Source organism: Protopterus annectens, chromosome 9.part0, assembly GCF_019279795.1.
Source record: "Protopterus annectens isolate FY-2018-M chromosome 9.part0, PAN1.0, whole genome shotgun sequence".
Classification (NCBI taxonomy): Eukaryota; Metazoa; Chordata; order Ceratodontiformes; family Protopteridae; genus Protopterus; species Protopterus annectens.
The window spans coordinates 1,717,779,636-1,717,794,079 of NC_056743.1; positions in this window are offsets into that span (position 1 = coordinate 1,717,779,636).

A 14,444-nucleotide genomic window follows, 5' to 3' on the forward strand; every position below is an offset into this window, starting at 1 on the left:
CCTGACATACCACTCTCACCTGAAAAAAAAAAAAAAGGGCACTCTGTACCCACAAAAAAATTACACCCCATACATAGCTATCCATGTCGCACACATGTCTGCTTGACATTGAAACAGTTAATTATAATTGGCTCTACAACAAATATTAATGTTGTCCTGACACCTCTCTCAGGGGTGAAAGGTTTCCAATGTCTCACCAAAATACATGGAAATGCACAGCTGTTGCTGCCAAAGACATGGGCATCTATGGGCCTTACCTACATCCCTCCTGCAAATCCCACGCTTGTTTCCCTACTGTCTTACCCTCTTTGTGACCCCTTTTTCACCACTTTCCTGTCACCCCTTTTTCTTTTCTTTCAAAGAAATTAGCTGGTGTGCTTGTGTTAGCGGAGCTCACCGCCAGTAAGCGCATGCGTGAGCTCCGCAAACCAGCGCAGACCTGGTTTAAAGTGCTTAAAAGTGCCTTTATGGCACTTTGATTGACAGGTCCTGTACTCAGTTTGAAAGCTTGCAAATAAAAATAAATTCCCACTGTCACTCCCGAACCCAGGACCTTGGTAACATTAGTCTGTATGACCTACCACTAAGCCATGCCTGCCTTACAAGAACACAGTGCTAAAATAAATATAACATGTAATAGTAGGAATCAGTATAAAAGCAATATAGGAGATGTACTATCTGAAGCATGTCAGGCAGAGTTTTAATGGCCAAATTACTGGATTCCCATACTAGTTCAGTGTTAACAGAAACAGCCCTGCTACTTGTTAGCTTGTACATAATAAAGTAAGGTAATGTACATATATGAAGGTACGTATATCTACACATACATATATATAAATATATATAAATACATATGAAATATAGTTGTAGGTGTCAGTATCCATACACACTCACTACAGGAAACAGTGAACATAAATGCAGCAACCTGAATCTGCAACACAGCCTGACCCCTGTGTGACCTACTTACCCTTCTAACTGCTTAAAGGTGGCCTCAGCACTTTGATTGACAGGCCCTGTACTCAGTTTGAAAGTTTGCAAAGAAAAATAAATTCCCACTGCCAGTCTCTTCATAACATTAGTCTGTATGACCTACCACTAAGCCATGACTACCTTACAAGAACACACTGCTAGAATAAATATAACATGTAATAGTAGGGATCAATATAAAGGCAATATAGGAGGTGTACTATCCAAAGCATGTCAGGTAGAGTTTCAATGGCCATTGAATGACTATGAAATATAGTTGTAGGTGTCAGTATCCATACACACTCACTACAGGAAACAGTGAAGATAAATGCAGCAACCAGAATCTGCAACACAGGCTGGCTCCTGTGAGACCTACTAACCCCTTTAACTGCTTAAAGGTGCCTCCAGCACTTTGATTGATAGGCCCTATACTCAAGTCAAAAGCAGAATATAAGCATACTAGTAGGCCCTACCACAAGACCATTGTAACACTAGTCTGTATGACCTACCACTAAGCCATGACTCTCATACAGGAATATAGTGCTAAATAAGTGGAACATGTAATAGTAGGAATGAAGATAAAGGCAATATAGTATGTCTACTACCCAAAGCATGTCAGGCAGACTTTTATAGTCCCAATTACTGTATTCCCATACTAGTGCAGTGTTAACAGAAACAGCCCTGCTAATTGTTAGCTTGTACCCAATAATGTCAGCTAATGTACATATATGAAAGTATGTATATGTACACAGATATATATATATTTATATAGCAATACATATGACATATAGTTGTAGGTGTCAGTATGCATACACACTCACTACAGGGAACAGGCAAGAGAAATGCAGCAACCTGAATCTACAACACAGCATGAAGCATGGGAGATGTACTAACCTTAACACTCACAGAACACTGTCAACAGCATACCAGCATGGTCCACGCCCTACAATCTGAAAGGGCAACACCTATCTCACATACCCTTTTATAGCAGTGTCCTGAAATCACAGTGAGACATGCAATCAGTACACACCTGGCTGCATGCAATTAGCAAATGCTGCCTTACAATTGGTGCAGAGGCCATCACATGGACCTATGCAGATACCTACAAAAGCATTGAGTACCCACACTACACTCATGCAATACATTCATTGCACAAAACCTACAGAGAAAGAGAGAGAGACAGAGAGAGAAACAAACAAATATAACGACAGCCAGCAGCAAAAGCAGCAGCAAGCAGCAAACAGCAAGCAGCAAGGAGCAAGCAGCAACAAGCACCACTGGCACAGCAACAGCTGCCACAAACACAGGTAATGCAAAGTAGCAGGTTAATCCTGTGTATACTGTGACACCTCCAAATGTATCATAGTTCACTATCTATAGGTATTTCCATGAGATAGGTTGTGTGTACATAGTCCTGAAATATAAACATATGTAATATTGCTGTACATGTTGCCCATACTTAACACTTCCATAGCTTAGAACACAAGGCCAGTTGTGCATATGATGCAGTAGTTCCCAGGGTCAGTAGAGGTTCCTCCTCATTGGTGTGGGACCACTGTGTATGTATGGCACTGTTCAGGTACATATCCTGTAGTATGGCCAGGGATTAATATCAGTCTGTCATGTGGTGCTATGTCCTCCAGGGTGAATGTAGCACACATCCAGGGATACCATTTCGTAACAGTGATGCTATGTGTTCTGCAATGATGAAGGTGGCTCTCACCTGGACATGTGAGAGGATAGGGAGGTGACAGTCATCTGGGATAACTAATACCACATGTGTAGGAGAATGCGGGGTACCTGCACCTAAACTGTCTGCAACAATGTTGCCAATATCTGTGCATTTGGTGAATGTGAAGCATCTTAACACTGCTGACCACAGATGCCTTGCTGTCATGTGAATCTGCCCTGTGCTGCAGTAGCCTCCTACTATTGTTATACAATATGCCTGTATCTGTACTCCACTGGACAGGATTAATAAGTGGTGTGCAGTTGTTCTGGGTTCGATATGTGTGTGCACAGTACATGCAGTATGTGGGATGTCTGTGGTAAGCATATGCAAAGGTGCTGGCGGTGTGTGTTGTGGCTTCCACTGGCCCAATGGGCTGCATGGATAGCATCACTGTCATAACTACTGAATAACTGTGTAATTACATGCATACATAGCAAGGTAGTGTACTGTGCTTGTGGTGTTGTTCGGATATGTAAATCCAGGCTGAGTAATGTGTGTCCACATCACAGGGTTGGATGGCAACACACATCCAGTATGTAGGGATGAACACCCAGAATGTGTCAGACGTGTCGCCTGTGCAGAAGTATCCGCCATTACCTGTGCATCCCCACAACACACACACATGCAACATATGGCAGAAGTACTATAGCAGTACACACATGTTCATAGGTTCATACTAGGCTATTTGCCCTAGGGCATTGGTAAGCCTAGTAGAATGTGTTTGTCTTTCGCCACCCAATTACAAGTTATGCTGCTATGCCCTTGTCCGACGTTAGTATACTGTGCCTCTGTCTAACAGTGACATAGAAGTGATACCTGGGGTACAACTATGATCTCCATCCACTCATCCAGATTCCTATGGAAGAGAGTCAATGAGGGACTCTGCCTAACCTGTAGTGTGAGCTCATTACAGAGTGAAGGGAGCCTCTCGGTTAGGAATATGCCCTCCAGCATGTCCATGTATGTCAGTGCTGAGGTCCAGCTCTCCTGAGCATGTGGCTGTATGGGACTCTGATTGCCTGAGGTGCAGCATGTTCATTACTGCTGGGTAGGACATGGCTGTATATGGCACGCACAGATTGCCTCTGAACAGGCAGTAAGCCACTGAGTCCAGCTGGATTTACTTTACCTGGGCAGCATATGACATCTGTGTGAGCCATTGCATCCCCTTGATGAGGTACTGTTGTCCTGTACCAGTTGCTGTAGGTGTCTGGTTAGGTACATCCCAAAATGTGCATTGTACACAATTATAGGCCTGATGATGGATGAGTAAAGAGGCACAATGACCTCCCCTGCCATACATGTGAATCCCTCATGATTAGTTGGGCTATATAACATGTCTTTCAATCCACATTGGCCATGTGGTTGACAAATGACAGACCGCTACCATGTTTCTTCCCCAGGTCCCCAACTACGTCTTCTGTACTCAATGGCCTAACACCTATGTTGTACTGTGCCACCAATGTGGAGGCGTGGGAATCTGCATTGAATACTGATACTCCCCCTCCTTTGTTCAAGTGTTGGGGCCGACAAGAATGGTAACAGCTATAACCTGGTAGTACTGGTGTGCTCCTGTGAAACCTGAAACAGGTTCATGTTACTGCACAGATATCGATGTCCAGAATGTTAAGTAGGGTTTTGAGTGCATGCATCCTTAGGTCTAGACTTCCAGTGTTGAGTAGCATCACTCTTACTTCCTCATCCTTTGTGATACAAATGGATGTGGGTTTGCCTTATGAGCCTTGCCTAATACAGGCACTATGGGTGTAGCAAGAGGCTCTGCCAAATTCCAATAGGACAGGGGTGACAGGTGCAAGCTGTCCCTAGCAAAGCATACCACCCCAAGATGGCAGGCATTGGCACACCTGTGAATGACACCAGTATGTCAGTCAATTGTTGGAAGGGATCATCATGCCTTGATATTGTGGCATGGTTCTAGGTGAGGGTAGGATGCTACTCAAGGTCAGGGTCAAACTGTCTTGGGCTATGTGCTCAGAGAGCTCTGTACTGTCTCATGTCATGTAGTCCAGGGAGGAATGTGTCAGGCCATTCACACCAGCATGGACATTGACTGAGTCATACCTGTACTTGCCTTGGGGTTACCTGAGTGTTTGTGTTATGTGGCAGGTCATAGTGCCCGACAGGCTGCACACCGTGACCCTCACCTCGTTAAGCCTGGTGAACGTGATGTTAGTGTGCCTGATGATAGAGGCACCTAGTACAGGTGTATGAGGTGTGTTGTTTACTGTTAATGGCTGTGAGTGTTCAACACATTGGCTTTGTGTGATATGTGTTGCACATGTTCGTTTCCGTGGTAGTGGTTGCCTGGATGTCTGCTTAGGAGGTCTCTGCTGCATAGGCATAGCTGTGGTCCGAGCCTACAAGTATGTTCATGTGTGATCATGTGTTAGGTCCGCTGTTGTGGTAGGTCTATGTGAGACTGGAAGTGTAGTGTGTGGTTTCCTTGGCCACCTGACTGGTTATGGTGGTATTGAGTAGACAGAGCCTAGCCTCCAGTTTGGTATATGGTTGCATCACTCACATGAGTTTGAATTTGTTGTTAGGAGGAGGGGTTGTCTGTGTACATGCATCTGTTCCAACATTGTCTCTGAGTACCACACTCACCAGCTGGACTGGGGAGGAACTGACAACTGACCTCTGGACATGCTAGAATACTATTCTGAATTCTGTAATAATTAATGATTGAAAACAAGGTCCAGTGGGGAGTGAGGGTGTACTGACATTACCTACAACTGCTGACTGATATAAAAGTGTCAGTGAGCAAGTGCCAGGTAACCTAAGTGCAATGTGTCACAATTAAGTAAATGCAACAATGAGAAGCAGTCACTTGCTGTCATGTGTAACATGGAAATACGTACAGTAAGCAATGCAGATATCAGTAGTGAGTCACAGATGTGTTGAGAAGCTGTGTACTATGTGGAAGTAGCATACCAGTGAAATAACAAGCTAACAAATAACAAGCATATAAACAAAGGTAGATCCAGGAGGCCTGAATGTAGTGGTTGCTACAGCAAACAAGGTGTAGCAATGTTAGTAAGATACAGCTCAGATATGCAGGCACTATACACCTGAAACCAGATGTCCCCAGCTATGAATGGCAGAGTACAGCCTATTGTCACACACGAGTGCAGACCACAAACCTTGTTAATGTTAAATAACTGGCCTGAAGGCCAACTGCCCATACCAGAACTAATACACTTGTACACTGGGCCCTCAATCAGCAGTTCCCAACTTCAATGGATGAAAGATATGTGTCCTGCCACCACAGTGCTTGCCACCAACCTCCCTAATGTAAAACAACTGGTCTGAAGGCCAAGTGCTTAGTACAAATGATAAAGAATGATAGCTACACTGTAATCAAGTTTTAACCAAGCAGTAATAAGTAGAAGTTAATACTCCCTGTATAGAATGTGTACCATGTATTGTTGAGATACTATGCTGATAACCTGTTTGTGTACCTTTCCAGCTTGACATGGCTCCAAAAAGGAACCCATCATATTCTGCTGCAGAGGATTACGTGATTCACCAGAGCCTGGTGCATGACTATGCCATCCTGTTCTCACGCACCACCCAGAATCAGCAGGAGAGGTCTGCACTGTGGCAAAACCTCGTTAGCAGGATAAATGATGTTGGCATGCATGATAGGACATATGAGCAGGTGAGACATCACTGCAGTGATTTGATTAGAAATGTCCGCCAGCATGCTGCAGATATCCGCAGGCAACAGGTTGCCACAGGTGGGAGGGTGGCCACACATCCCCCCCCTCACCAGACAGGAGGGGCTACTGCTAAGTGTTGTGGATCCAGCCCCAGAACAACAACAGCAACACTCATGCATCATGATGGAGGTTGGATCCACACAGCAGCAAGACACCGAGCGTGCAGGTAAGATGCCATATTCATTTATTGTTATTACTTTTACATTTGTTGACCCAGATAGTCTAGCTGGATATATGTCCATTTTCAGTAGAGGCCTGTGGAGAAAAGCTCCACACATAACGTAATAAAGGCAGACAGACAAGTTGTTAATACAGACAGCCAACATGATAGAATTGTACACCAGCCTGTTAACTAAATCAACATACATGTAAGGAACTCAAACAGTTTAGAGTCATACACAATGTACCATTGGTTTCAAAGAAATCCTACCGAAAGCATAATGGTTATGCAATAAGGCAAAAGCCATATACATAATAGTTAGAGCTCAGAAGGGTAGAGAAGTAGAAGGAGTATGAAAGATACAATGATATGGAAGAGGCAGGAGTCAAGAAGGGAAGTGAGGAAAAGAAGGAAGACAGTCAAGAGGAGGTGGGAGGGATGGGAGAAGTAGGTCAGAGCATAGAAGGACATCAAGGTGAAAGAAACAGGGTAGAAGCTAGTTTCTATGCACAATGAGGGACGTTAGCCTGGACTCCAAGAAGAACAAAACCAGTGGTTTTGGAAGTACAGTTTGAGTTGTCGTTTGAAGAGAGGTAAGGGTGAGATTAGAGTTAACCCCTGGTATGTACATATGACTGTTCTGCACACTGTTACTTCATGCACGCATAAGGTGTGCATGTGGTATGTATCTGTCATCATGATATATATACAGACATTATGTGCAGCTGATGTGTATAAGGGAACTAGTGTACTACTGTACTGTATCATGTGCAAAACAAATGGCACACATGTGCCCACTGACATTACTCTCTTCACATTTCCAGGTCCCTCCCATCTAGCAACGAGGCAGGCCATACATGCTGGTGAGTCTTTTTAACATTATCTGTAAAACAATTCATAAAACTAGGAAGAGTAGCGTAACTCTGTAGTAGACTTGCTGGTGACTGTGTTCACAATACCCGTAATACACAGTTGTAGTAAATTGAGTAGTGTAACATGGTACTGATGTGTGTGTTTACTGTGGGGTGTGCATGTGTGCAAGTGTGCCTGTGCCCAAGTGTGCATGTGTGTTAGTGTCCATGAGTGCATGTGTCCATTTCTGAATGTGTGCATTAGTATTGAAGTGCATCTCTGTCAAATATGTATTGAGACTGTAATCTGTGTTCCATGTTTTCCTCCCGTAGGTTCTGGTGCTGCTCTGGTGACCTGCAGCAGGGAACCTGAATCTTGTGCCCCAGGTACTGATGATGATGAAATGTCTGTAATGGTGCAGGAAGGTGTGTCTGGGTCCACCATTGGTCAGCCAATTGACAGTACACAGCTTTCAACCCCGTCAATGCGCACAGTCATCCTGCCGTTACATCCTTTGTCACCATTGTCCCTAGGTGATGGACAGTCTGCAGTGGGCATAGATCAGGGTAATGTCGTACCTGTGGTACATGCATCCCCGCAAGGCAGCCATGAGCAGGGGCCTCCAATGGTACCACGCAGACAGTCGCCCATGGGTTCTCGTGGGGGCATCCGTGGTCGTACTGCCTCTGGCCAACGTGCCCAAGGAGGTATGTCAACCTCGACTATGTTTCGAACTGTCATGCAGGCACAGGCACGTATGGAAAGGTACACCAGACAGGGTCTGATGGAGCTGAGAGCATGTCGCACAGCCATGACAGACGGCATGCGTGACATTGCGAATGCTATCCATAACTTCACAGATGTCATTGACAGACATTGTGGGGGCATAGAACAGCTGCTCCACAACCAGATGTCCATGGGCCAGGGCGATGGTGTGCATTTGCGACATCGACGTGGCCGTATGCCAGCAACAGCACCAGCTGGCAGTGGCCGAGGACGACAACAGGCCCACTCGCGCACCTCAAGTGCCAGCATCAGCCCCAGCAATGCTGGGTCTGTGCTGTCATCAAGACGCCCCAGGAGACCACATGCATGTGGCTCTGGACAGTCCCAACAGGGAACTGTGTCCAGTCAACACACCCCTGCTTCCGATGACAGTACCCAGTCTGGGTTAGTACCGATACGCCCGTAGCACCCCTGCCAGGCACAGGCACCGTGTCCGTGCCCACAGACACTGATCTGGATGACCTGACAGGTGCAGTCTGTGGCTGTCCACAAAACCCTGTACATGGCAGCCATTATGTGGGACTGTGTGCATGCTTACACACATGCAGAAACCTAACACCTAGGGCAAACACATACACACACACACACACTGCACCAACACTGGTCCACCCTGTACTGCTGCCCCTCACAAACACACACATACACACACATGTCAATTGGTGTTACCAGTGGCTGGCTTGGGCATACCTAACCCACACCCTGTGCATATGATGACACTGTGCCACCTCCTGCATACTACAACATCGGTGCAGGTAAAGGTAAACACATTGCTGATGCACAGGGTGACTACATAGATGTGTATAAGTAGTAACATGTTGGTAACTGTTCACTGTTCCAGTATAATTGTGTGTATATCCCAGCAGTCCTGCTGCAGTAACTGTATGAATGTCCTCAATTGTTATCTGCACCCATACTACTTACCAAAGTGTACCAGCTGCACACCATCACATGCTAACATTGACTATGGCAATGCGCATCTTGTGCTGTTACGTAGATTCAGCTATATGTAACTGTTCTGTCACACATGCATTTATACACACCCTGCTACCCACACACATGCACACGCCCACCTGCCATTCCCATTATTTATCACCCTACATGAGTAGCTGTTGATACATGACAGGTACACATTTGAGAAGTGCACTATGTTGTTTACTACTGGCCCCTTCTCTACCTGTACTCACAGGGTGCAGGCAACCTCATTGGTTGAAAGATGTAATGTGCATCAGGTACTGTAGTACCCAGATTGCCACATCAAACATGTTTCCCATATGGAAATGCACACACAGACACATCCCACATCCACACACTTGCCACATTCAGGCTTCAGAGCACTATCTAGGTATATTTGGGTACATGTGCGTGTTACAGTAGCATGTAACACTATACTGAGTACTGACAGTTGTCTGTTGTCATGTTGTCTGTATAGAATAAAAGAATTGTTTGATTATCCTACTCCGTTTTGTGGACATTACTTGAAGAAGTGTTACCTTACATGTGTTATTGGTACCACCACCTTCTCTTTTGTAGTTTTGTTTGTATAGGGTGCTATCAACATCACTGCTTGTTAAGGGTAATGACCACCCTGCAGTGCATAACCCCATGTGGCAAAAGCCACATCCCACCCCATCATTGTTCACACACACTAACCCCACCAACAGTAAAACACATACTTTCCATTTGCAAGATTCAAACCCATACCTAACTGTGTTATGACAGTAGAAACAGACACATTAGCAGAGTGTGCTATTTGCAGTAGTTGGAGAAATCCTTACTAACGCTGTACTTAGAGGGTGCTGACATCATCTGTGTGTAGGAGGAGGGATGTGCACCCTGTAGTGTGTTCTCCCAGTTGGCCAAAGGCAGTTAACCCTCCCAGCATAGTGCACACACATAAACCCCACTCATACTAACACACATACATTCCCTTTGCAGGATTCAAACCCCTACCTAACTATGTTATGACAATGGAGAAAGACGCATTAGCAGAGTGTGCTATGTGAATTACTGGAGGACTTTACTACAGGTAATATAGTTATACAGTCCTGACATCATCAGTGTTTCAAAATGGGGATCTGCATCCTGTACTGTACTGTCACAGTTGCTAATAGGGACATTTCCAACACACACATCGATGTGTTTGAGGTTTGCATATGTGGGGGATCCAGTACTCCAGTGTGATTAGTATATGGTTTGATTGCAACAATGAGGGATATACTCCCAGTGGTGAGCAGTTTGTACTCATGGTTGTGATGATCAGGTCTAGTATATCTGCCCCTCTTGTGGGAAGGTTGGTTACCTGTTCCATAGCCAAAGAATGTCTGATCTATGGGAACCCTAGAGCTTCGGTATTGTGGCTTGTGTAATGTTCACAGTCTATGTTTGGGTAGCTGACGTCACCCAGTATGATGGTGTTTGCAGAGTAATCTAAACTGTCCTGTGTCAGCATGAAGGCTGTGTGGGAGTCCTGAGTTTGAGAGGGTGCTGTAAGAGCTCCTCTGTGTCTCTTGCCATGTGGTCCAGGGAAGTACATCTCAGGTTGTTTGCACCAGCATGGACAATGTCTGCCTCATAGCTGTACTTGCTGTGGAGTGACCTGTGTGCCTGTGTTATGTGGCACATGCTATCACCCGACAAGTAGCTAACTGTGACCCTCACCTTGCTCTGTCTGGAGGGCGGCACGTCTGTCAACAGCTCATGTCAAGCAAGTTCACACCCCTCATAAATGATGTGGAAACCTTCAAAGGCCCAAGGCCTGTTGAAAATATGGACCAGACTGCAGATACCTGTATAAAGGCATTCTATGCACACATTCAAGAATGCATGGATCATGAAGCCACATATGAAAGCATGACCCAATTCTCCAAAGGCAGATGTCCTGGGTGCCGGACACCAGCCATAAACACACTATACAATAGAAGGATGATGCCACTACATGATACAACAACCTCCCAAAATGTGAAGGCACCACTGATGAGTATTGGAAGACAACTACAGGCACCCATATGATTGTCTAAGGCCATCTTTGAGAGAGGGTTCCACAAGCAACTGAGGATAATCACAAGGCTGCCTGTAGTTATGTTAGTAACCTGGGTGGTACTACCCAGATATGCTCAGAGGTAATCCAAGATGTCACACAAAATACAAAACACACAGACATTGCCATCATCCTAGTGGACAGGTTCAATGCTGCCTTCTCCCATCACCACACCAAAAGGGCAAATATGTCTCACGGCACAGTGCTGCCCCCCCTGACATCACAGATGCTCAGGTAAGAGATGCCCTTCCCAAAGCAATAAACACTGCATCAATGGGACCAGACAGTGTCCCAGGCTGTGTCCTACATGAACCATGAGAAGAGCTACACCCAGACATAACACCACTGTTCAATCCCAGCCTTAATACATGATATGTGGCCAGAGAGTGGCATACAGCAACAGTGGTCCCTCAACATTCAGGTGGTGCCTTCACGGATCCTGGACACTACTCAACCCATATGTCTGACTAGCTTTGTCTGCAAAGCTATGGCAAGGATCATCATGAACCTCACATATCTAGATATTGTGGACCTATAGACATGTCACCATACACAGCTTGGCTTTGTCAATGGCAAATCCTGCCTCTCCAACCTGTTTGATTTCTTTGAAACAGTCACCAAGGCCACTGTCAAGGGGAAGGAGGTCTACACAGCCTACCTGAACCTTGCATAAGCCTTGGATACAATACCCCAGTTGTGCATTCTAGGGAAGCTCACCAGTGTACATATTAACCCCTATGTCACTATGGGTATTGCACAGTGGCTCAAGGGCAGAACACACATGGTAGAATTGCTGGAGCCATGTCAGCCTCCAACCTGGTGCAAGTGGTGTCCCACAAGGCACAGCCCTGGGAGCTGTCATCTTCATTATATATTTATCATAGGTACAGGCCAACATGGAAGTACTGTGGCTCAGCAGTCGCAGGTGACTGCAAACTGGACACCATAATCAACTCACCAGCTAACACACGCACCCTCCAAAAGGGACTCTTGCAAACACACGACTTGTGCCACAGCCATGGCGTCAACGTGAATGACAGAAAGCGTATAGTCATCCCCTTTGTCAAACACAACGTGACCACAACGTACCACATATGTGTTAATCCATTAAGTGCAGACGAAGGAATTATGGACCTTGGGGTACACAGGTTGATAGCATTCTACCATTTGACAACAACATGGACAAAGTGGTTAGGTAAGCATGTTATATGGGCCACATCATCATGGGATCCACATGTAGATCAGGGGAGGACATTGTGCCCCTTTACTCATCCCTCATCATGCCCATAATTGACTATGATGAACCTGTCGGCATGCACCTTACCAGACACCTGCAGCAACTGGAGATACCACATATGTACCTCGACAAGGGGATCAAAGGGCTCAAACAGATGCCACATACTGACTGGTTAAAGTAACAGCAGCTCTACTCAGTGACATACTGCCTCTTCATAGGCAATCTGTGCCTGACATAGAAGGCCAGGTCATACCCTCACTTAATGGCCATGCTGCATCTCAGAATATCCAGATCCCACCAGGATACACGCTGGAAATACTTGAACCTCAGGAGTGATATACATAGGACATGCTGGAGGGGGCACATTCACAACTCAGAGGCTCCCTTCATTCCTGAATATTATCCCAATAGAGGTTAGGCAGACTGACTCAGTGACTATCTTCAAGAGTGATATTAATGACAGGATGTGACATTGTAGGGTTACCCTGGGTATCACTTATGTGTCACTGTGAGACAGAGGCACAGTATACTAACCTTGGAAAAGGGCATAGCAAGACAGATTCACAATGCATGTTGAAAGGCACACACATTCTGGCTAGGTGGATACATGCTCTGGGCAGACATCCCTGTACGAACCTATGGACCTATGTATCTTTATCACCATTGTCCCTATGTGCTGTTAATCACCAATGTAATCTCAATACTATGGTAGCATGTGCAAAGGTCAGTTGTCAGTCACCTCTATGGTACAGTTGTGGAATATGTGTGTCATGTAGTAATGTCACAGCTGCCACATGTACACAGTCAACCCTATCCCCTACCCATGGATGTACATCACATGTATGAGATGGAAACACATGGCCAAACTGTGGGCTAAGCACTCTGAACCCAGTACTGGCATAACCTGTCTGGTGGCATGAAATACTACAGTGACAGCAATACCAATCTGATGTGGACCTACACGGACAGCAATACAAGCATGGAAACACAACAGGTCAGTTGTGAAGCCTAAGGATAGCATCCTGCATGACTGGCAGACATCTCTGCAGCTGGCACACAGGCATACATTAGGCCTGCACACAGCACGCATAACACATAGCACACAAATCCTGTGTGTCAAACAAGCACAGTCTGTACAGCTATACAACACTACTGCCGTAGTTGTGTTAGGTGCTTTTATTGTCCAGTACAGTGAGACAATGCTCACCAGGCTGGAAAAGGTGTAGGTCACAGTGATATGCTCATGGGGCACTATGGTTCACCACATAACACAAACATACAAGTCAGTCAGATGCATGGATACATATGACTCAGTCATTGTCCATGCCACCACAGTTGATGTGGGATCTCCCTCACTGGGATACATGATAGGAAACATGGAAGGGATCACTGAGCAAGTGACACAGGCTGGTAGACCCCTGACCTTGGTTGTCATCAGACCCACACCAGGGATTCTGACAAATTACTGAATGCTAATGAATTAGTGTAGCTACAACACCCTAGCTGAATGGTTCTTAGCATGCAGTCACTGCATTGCTATGGAATACTGTCTTACCACTCCCACAACAGGTGAAAACATGCAGCTCCTGTACATCAACAACATGTAGACTATATGCCCCAGACCAGGTGTGCATCCCTCACTACTAGGCTGATAGCATCTACATCTCACACTGTATATACACATCCCACATACTGCACCTGCACAGAAGACCACGGTCATAATGTTACCCTGTGCAAATACCATGTATTCACATGTGGCAGGCATCACACATGGTAACTATTGAAGGTCACAGGTACATATGTGTATTTGGTACACACATACATCATGTGTGCATTGCCATAACTGGTTTAATCAATGTCATGCATTATTGTGAGTGACAACCCACACATGGGCATTCTGTGTGTGCAAAACACACGTGGCATGTCTGTAATCA